This window comes from Equus przewalskii, chromosome 12 (genome assembly GCF_037783145.1).
Source record: "Equus przewalskii isolate Varuska chromosome 12, EquPr2, whole genome shotgun sequence".
Taxonomy (NCBI): Eukaryota; Metazoa; Chordata; class Mammalia; order Perissodactyla; family Equidae; genus Equus; species Equus przewalskii.
In genome coordinates this window covers 33,355,742-33,363,189 of record NC_091842.1, presented here as the reverse complement: position 1 = coordinate 33,363,189, position 7,448 = coordinate 33,355,742, and the positions used below count along the sequence as shown (strand labels likewise).

The window sequence follows — 7,448 nt, the reverse complement described above, 5'->3', positions numbered from 1 at the left end:
GAAATGTCACGCACCCGCTCCCTGCCCGCTGCCCCAGTGCTGTGGGGTGTGGCCTCAGGCGGGAAACACAGCACTGACCACCGAGACCCCCACCAGCTGAACACACGCGGAGTCTCAGAAGGACGTCCAGTCCTGTCCCCTGAGGTCCTGGTTGGTCAGTCACGCTGTGTGCCCTGTCCCACCCCGACATCTTGATGTCACAATGGCCACCCACAGCCGCCTTGGTCAAGGAGAGATGTCAGGAAAGAGGTGAAGGCAGGGGTTGGGCATGGGGGCTCCCTCTGCCTTGAGAAGGGTAGAGCCGGGCAGTCAAGTCCCAGGATAATGAAAGGACCTTTTGGCAGTAAGATGACAACGTTATAAACATGCCATTGCCCCCACAATTCCGCAGCCAGGGGTCTGTCCTGCAGACGGTCTCACACGTGTCCGTAAAAGTGGGGTAGGAGGACGTGCGCTGGAGCATTGTTTGTGGGAGGAAAATTGGCAGTAACTTCTTACTGTCCACTCACCGTTCATCTTCAGGAAACGGTCAGTCAGTTGTCACTATTTGCAAACAGCTCGCAGCCGTCCAGAAGAACACTATAGAGAGATGTGCCCTGAGACGGAAGGGGTCCACAGTAAGTCCAGTTGCTCAAATGCAGGGCATCACCCCATGTTGGTAAAGAAATTCTAAAATAATTGTTCTCGTTAGGGAAAAGTCCAGAATGGAATATATTGGATTAGCGGTGGGGAGTGGCATGATGAAAGATTTCACTTTCTATTTTACTCATTTTTGCAGTGTTTGGAATTTTTTGTCAGTCTGAGGGCCAGCGCACTGCTGAGTGTCGAATGAGTTATTTCCGTGATCAGAAAAAAATAACCACGCCCGTTAGCGCATTATCTGAGCGATTGCTATGTATCGCAGTCCCATTTAGGTGTGGGGTTATTCTTTTTTCTTTAATAAGCTTTTTCTTTTGGGAAAAGTTGGGAAGTTAGCTGCAGAGAGTTCCTGTACACGTCCCACCCGGTTTCCCCCGCCGTTAACATTTTATAGCACGGTGACACGTGTCACAACTAAAAAGCGTCCCAACTCCAGACTCGATTTGGATTTCACCAATTTTCCCACTAATGCCCATTTTTTGTTCCAGGATCCAATTCATGGTGCCACATCCAGTTCTCCTTATTTTTAACATCTTATACCAGGATGGCACCTTTGTCACGATTAATGAACCAATTTTGATCCTTTATTATTAACTAAAGTCTATGCTTTATTCAGATTCCCTTCATTTTTCCTTAATGTCCTTTTTCTGCTCCAGAATTCCCTCCAGGATACCACACCTCCTCAGGCGCCTCTGGGCTGTGACAGTTTCTCAGACTTCCCTCGTCTTTGATGACCTTGACAGTTTTGAGGAGCACACATCAGGTATTTTGTAGAACGTCCCAGAATTGGGATTTGTCTGATGTTTGTCTAACAGTCAGGCGTGGGGTCAAGGGGTCCTCCATGCCTCCTATCGAGGGCGCATGCTCCCAAGATGACCTACCACGGTCGATGTTGACCTTGCCCACCTGGCCGAGGGAGCGTTTGTCAGGTTTCTCTGTGGCAGAGGTACTCTTTTCCTTTCCCCGTTTTGTACAATATTCTTGGAAGGAAGTCACTCTGTGAGGCCCCCATTTAAGGGAGGGGACCTCACGTCCCACCTCCTTCAGGGCAGAGTACATACTTAAATTCTTTGAAATTCTTCTGCACTGAAAAACGGTCTCTGCTCCCTCACTGACTTATTTAATCATATATTTATAACAATATAGACTCAGGGATATTTCGTACTTTGGGCTACAATCCAGTACTCCTTTATTTATTAAGCTGTTCCAGCTGTGGCCGTGAGGAGCTCCTTCCGTTGGCTCCCGTGTCCCTTTGCCACGCCCCCATCATTGTGAACTTTCTCGCACTTCCTTACTTTCTGGCCCTGGGAGATGCTCCAGGCCCACCCTGTGTGCTTCCTGTCGCAGACCTAGAAACAGCCATTTCTCCAAGGAGCCCCGGTGCCTTGTTGGAAATGGTGTTAGAAACCATGATCTGGAGGCTGGGTGGCTCATTGCTATGGGGTGGTGTTGTCTCAGCTGACAGAGCAAGAAAATGTGTGTGTGCATATTCTCCTGCACATGTATGCAAATCTGTCAATATTTCTACGTGTAGCTACCTGGATCACTGTTAAAACCTGGATCAGAGTTCCGGCTGATGTCTCCAGCTGTAATCCACCAGCACGTGGGTGTTCTGGCCTCTTCCCTTGCTTGGCTGTCACCTCCCACCCCAGGAGTGGGAACCCTGGCACCTGTCCTCCACCGTCCATTTACTGAATTTTTCAATTCCAGCGTACCTGCATAGTGGCTTCAGAATTGTTAACCTTTACCCCAATCCCTTTCCATTTATGAATTTCTTGAGTTAATATTTATTGAATGCCCGTTGTGCTGGGCGCGATTCTAAGCAACATAAACAAAACAAAGATCCTCACCCTCATGGAGTTTATATTCTAGTGCAGCAGACAGAGCAAGCAACATGATAAATAAGGAAATGTATAGTATATTGAAAGGGAAACAGGAAAAGCAGAGTAGGATGAGGACAGCTAGGCTTGCTGTGGGTGACTGGGGATGACAATTCAAGGTGCTCAGGGCAAGCCTTGTTGATAAAGTGACATTTGAGCAAATCCTGAAGGCAATGAGGGAGTCAGTCATGTGGATGTCTGGGAAGAGTATCCCAGACAGAGGGAACAGCCAGTGCAAAGGCCCTGGGGTGGAGATGTATCTGCTGTGTTCAGGAAACACTAAGGAAGCCAGTGTGGCTGGAGCAGAGAGAGGTAGGGGGTCAGTAGAAGATGAGGTCACAGAGGTGGGGGGGACACCACTTAGAGACCTGAGGATTTGGCTTTTACTGGGAAGGAGATGGGGACCAGAGGAGCAACATTCTCTGACTTAAGGACCCCTCTGCTGCTGCATTGAGAAGACCGCAGGGGCAGGGGTGGAGGCAGGGAGCCGGGTAGCAGATGGGAGGGGCAGGCGGCTCAGACCAGGTGGCAGCGGTGGGCATGGCGAGGAGTGGTCAGATTCCGGCTCCGTTTTGAAGATGGAGCCAGCAGGACTTACCGGCAGCCTTGATGGGGGCAGGAAGAGACGAAGAGGAGTTGGGGATGGTTGTGAGGCTTTTGGCACGAGCACCTGGAAGGAGGGAGGCCCCATCAGCGGCGTCGGGGAGGAAGGCCCAGAACTGGGGCGTCTCAGCGGAGGCATCGAGTAGGCAGTTCGGTATCTGAGCCTGCCGTCTGGGCTGGAGGTGACCCATTCGGGCCTTGTCAGCATGTCCGTCTTGAGACTGGATGAGATCGCTGAATTAACGTCTGATAGCTGCTGTCACCAAGCCCCACAATTTCGCAGCGTAAAACAGCACAGATTGATTATCTTACAGTTCTGCAAGTCGGAATTCCGAAACAGGTCTGTGGGGCCGCTAGCAAGGCGTCCCCCGGGCTCTGATCCCGTCTGGAGGCTCCGGGGGAGAACCCGCTCCCCGGCCTCTGGCAGCTTCTGGCTGCCCACATTCCTGGGCTCGTGGTCCCTTCCTCCATCTGCAAAGCCGGCAGGGTAACATCTTCAGATCTCTCTGACTCTGACCCTCCTGCCTCCCTCTTTCCCTTCTAAGGCTCTCCCGTGATTACATTGCGCCCACCTGCATAATCCAGAATAATCTCCCCAGCTCAAGATCTTTAAGCACGTTTGTGAAATCCTCCTGCCGTGGAAGGTAACAGAGTCATAGTTTCAGGGATTAGCTCGTGGACGTCTTTTGGGGCCACTGCAGCCCCGAGGGGGTGGATGGAGATGGAGAGGAAGGCAGTCCCCATAGTCCCCAGCAGCAAGCCTGGGGACCCCCAGCGTTAGGAAGTTGGGGAGCTGAGGAGCAGCCAGAGAGGTCTGAGGGAGCCCGGAGAGTGCACGGGGTCCAGGGAGCCACATGGACCAAGGGCTCCGGGGAGGAGAGAAGAGAGCTGCCTCGACTCACTCGGCAGAGGGAGACGGGGAATTCAGGCCTGGAGGTGGCAACCTGGAGGACTCTGGCGACCTTGGGCACAGGTCGTGCGAAGGGGTGGGGCGAGGAGAGCTGGCGGGAGCGGGTTTGAGAGGGAAGGAGAGGAGAGGAAGTGGAGAGCCAGCGCTGACAGCTCCTCCAAGGACTTCCACTGCAAAGAGGAACAGGAGCTCAGGAGAGCGGGGCCAGAGGAAGTGGGCCCACGAGGCTGGGTTTGGTTTGGTTTTGAAACGGGAGAATCAAGCATGACTGTTTCCCGGCAGGAGTGAGAAGGAACAACAGAGGAGACCAGACTGAGGAGAGCGCGGCTGGAGCCCTGGCCCCGAGCCAGAGAGAGGACGCAGGACAGCAGGACGCTTGTGTCGGCCGGCTTCTGAGAGGAGCAGCGAGGCAGGGGCTGTGGTGCTGATGCTGCCGTGTGGGCAGATGAGCCGGCTCGACTGAAGGTCCCTGCGGAGAGCTTCCACTTTCTCATCGGAGGATGCTGATGGGGTCTGCCAGCGCCTGCTGCCAGGCCTCCAGCATCCCTGGTCCACTGCAGCTCTGTGCAGGCAGGAAGCATAGTGAGCCCGGTTTATAAAGAAGGGAAATGAGGCACAGAGGTTTGGGGAGCTGCCCAGAGTTGGGATTCCAGCCCCTGCCCTTGGTGCCACCTCCAGCTGAATTTTTGTTACTTAGTAAATAAGTAAACATCCTTATTAAAAAGAATTTGCACGGGGCCAAACCAGTGGCGCAGCGGTTAATGTCGTTCCATTTCAGTGGCCTGGGGTTTGCCGGTTCAGATCCCTAGTGTGGACCACTTGTCAAGCCATGCTGTGGCAGGTGTCCCACATATAAAGTAGAGGAAGATGGGCACAGATGTGAGCTCAGGGCCAGTCTTCCTCAGCCAAAAAAAAAAAAAAAATTTGTACCATTCAGAAGAAGATGGAGTAAAGAGTGGTGGTCCTCCTTTTCTGGTGCATTCACACACGTGTGCGCGCACACACAGAGACACACATAGGCACGAAGTTTGTTATCTTTAAAAAGAAGTAGATCCCACTGCATTTCTGCAACTGACTTTTGTTCAGTTACCCACATACCTCAGCAACATTTCCACGGACATTACTGAACTGAGCAATTCCACGTGCATAAATCCATCCTCTCAGTCAGGGCCGTCCAATAGAAACATAACGCAAGCTACCAAGGCGGGGTATGGGCCAGCTTAAATTTTCCGGTAGCCACCTTAAGAAAAAATCGCAAGAAACAAGTGAAATTCATTTTAATGTTTTATTTAACCTGGTATATCCAAAGTATTATCTTCTTAACATCATCAGTATGGAAATGATGAGACACTTTACATTCTTGGAAATCCAATAGATTTCACCCTCACGGCTCATCTCAAGTTCAACGAGCCACGTTTCAGGCACTCCAGGGCCACGTGGGGCTCGTGGCTCCTGTATTGGAGAGGGCAGCCCATGACGATGGACTGTGGACTCTCCCACAGGAGCAAAGACCACGTCCGTGACCAATTCATCACAGCCCTGCCGGTGAGAGCCGCACCGTTGCAGCCAACCTCAGCGTCCCTGGCAGGGGCTGGCCGGGAACTGATGGCCGGTCCTTCGAAACGCCACGGGCGGCCAGAAAGAGCAAGTTTAAGGACGGCTCTGAGAACGCTTGTGTGATTGAGAGCTGCTTTTCATTTAAAAAATATTAAAACATCTGTTAAAGAAAATATTCATTTTAGGGTTAATTTATTTATTTAAATTAATAGACTTTTTTTTGAGGAAGACAGGCCCTGAGCCAACATCCGTGGCCATCCTCCCCTACTTTATATGTGGGACACCACCACAGCGTGGCTTGACGTATGGTGCCACATCCGTACCTGGGATCAGAACTGGTGAAACCCCGGGCCGCCGAAGCAGAGCGTGCAAATTCAACCGTTAGACCACCAGACCAGCCCTTAATAGGCTAGGTTTTAAGAGCAGTTTTGAGCTCACAGATAATTGAGCAGAAAGTACAGAGAGTTCTCATATACCCAGCTTTCTGTCCCCCTTCTGCCTCAGTTTCCCCTGTTATTAACGTCTTGCATTAGTGTGGCACATTTGTTAGAATTGATGAACCAGTATTGACCCATTATTGTTAGCCGAAGTCCTTGGTTTACATTAGTGGGAACAGTCTCTGGGTTTGGACAAAGGCATAAAGCCACGTGTCCACTGTTACAGCGTCCTGCAGAGTGGTTTTACTGCCCTAAAAAATCCTCCGTGCTCCGTCTCTTCCTCCCTCCTCCAGCCTGGCAGCCGCTGATCTATTCACTGCCTCCACAGTTTGTCTTTTCCAGAATATCACGTTCATTATTTTTAAGGAATGCATAGACCCGGCTTTGCAAGTTTATTCACCACATATTCCGAGCAGATCTGGGATCGAAATGAGGGGCCCTCGCTTGTAACTTTAGATGTTTCCTATGAATCATTTTTAAAGAGTGTGTATCCATCAAAATCATTTTAATGAAGCTTCTCAGTCCTGTCAAATGTCTTGTCCCCAATCTCTGGCTTGAAAACGCACATTTTAACGAGATCTGGGTCCCCTTTTCACGCCTTGCTTCCCCATCTCATTCCCTGTCCTCCGTCTCTCCCGGGATATTGGTGTCTGTCACTCCTGGGCCCGTCTTTATGTACATGCGTGTGTCCCCAGGGAGAACAGTCTTGGGGGCTGAACCTTTGTCAGGCATCACACCGCGTGTCCCGCAGGACCTGCTCTGTGTGCCGAGTTGTGTGTGTGAGGTTCCCCCGTGGACACACGGGGCTGAGGACAAGCAGGGCTGGGCCTCAGTTGCACCGTTGCAGAGCCCCATTCAGCTGCCGGCTGCATCTGCTCCCGCCGGACCCCGAGGCTGTTTCCAGTCTTCCCCCGTGACAAACGGGGACCAGCTTTGGGCCTGTGCACAGGGATTTCTCTAGAATACATTTGGCAGACTGACAGTTCTCAGCTCTCAGCATGCATCAGAATCTGTGAAAACACCCATTGCTGACACCCAACCCAGAAGTTTGGCTCTGGTTTTTTGCCTTGTTTTTCAGTGTGTTTGGGGCAGAGCCTGAGAATCTGCATTTCTGACAGGTTGGTCCAGGGCCGTGCTAGGAGTCCCCACAGCGGAGGGATGTGGGGCCGAAGGGCGCCCCCTTTTGAACTGGACCCGCCGTCCTCGCAGGCTGTGCAGGTGCTGGTACCAGTTCACTCCCACCCCGTCCTTTCTCCACACCCTCACCGACCTCTGGTGTTTCCAGGCTTTATCTTTCTTACCAACCTGATGGGTCTCTGTTTTAAACTTCTGTGTTGGCGTAATGTTGGATGTACAGAGAAGTTGCGAGGTTGGTAGAGAACGTTCCCACGCTCCCCTCACCGCGCTCCCCCATTGTTCACA

At 51.8% G+C, this 7,448-nt stretch overlaps 1 long non-coding RNA gene across 1 annotated transcript; it reads left to right on the top strand.

The window, feature by feature from the left end:
* Nucleotides 1-223: 223 nt before the first annotated feature.
* LOC139074955 (uncharacterized) lies at nt 224-4,775 on the top strand. The gene is made up of 4 exons (XR_011524985.1): nt 224-617; nt 1,296-1,402; nt 3,668-3,766; nt 4,315-4,775. It is a non-coding gene; the product is annotated as an uncharacterized lncRNA (long non-coding RNA).
* Nucleotides 4,776-7,448: the final 2,673 nt, after the last annotated feature.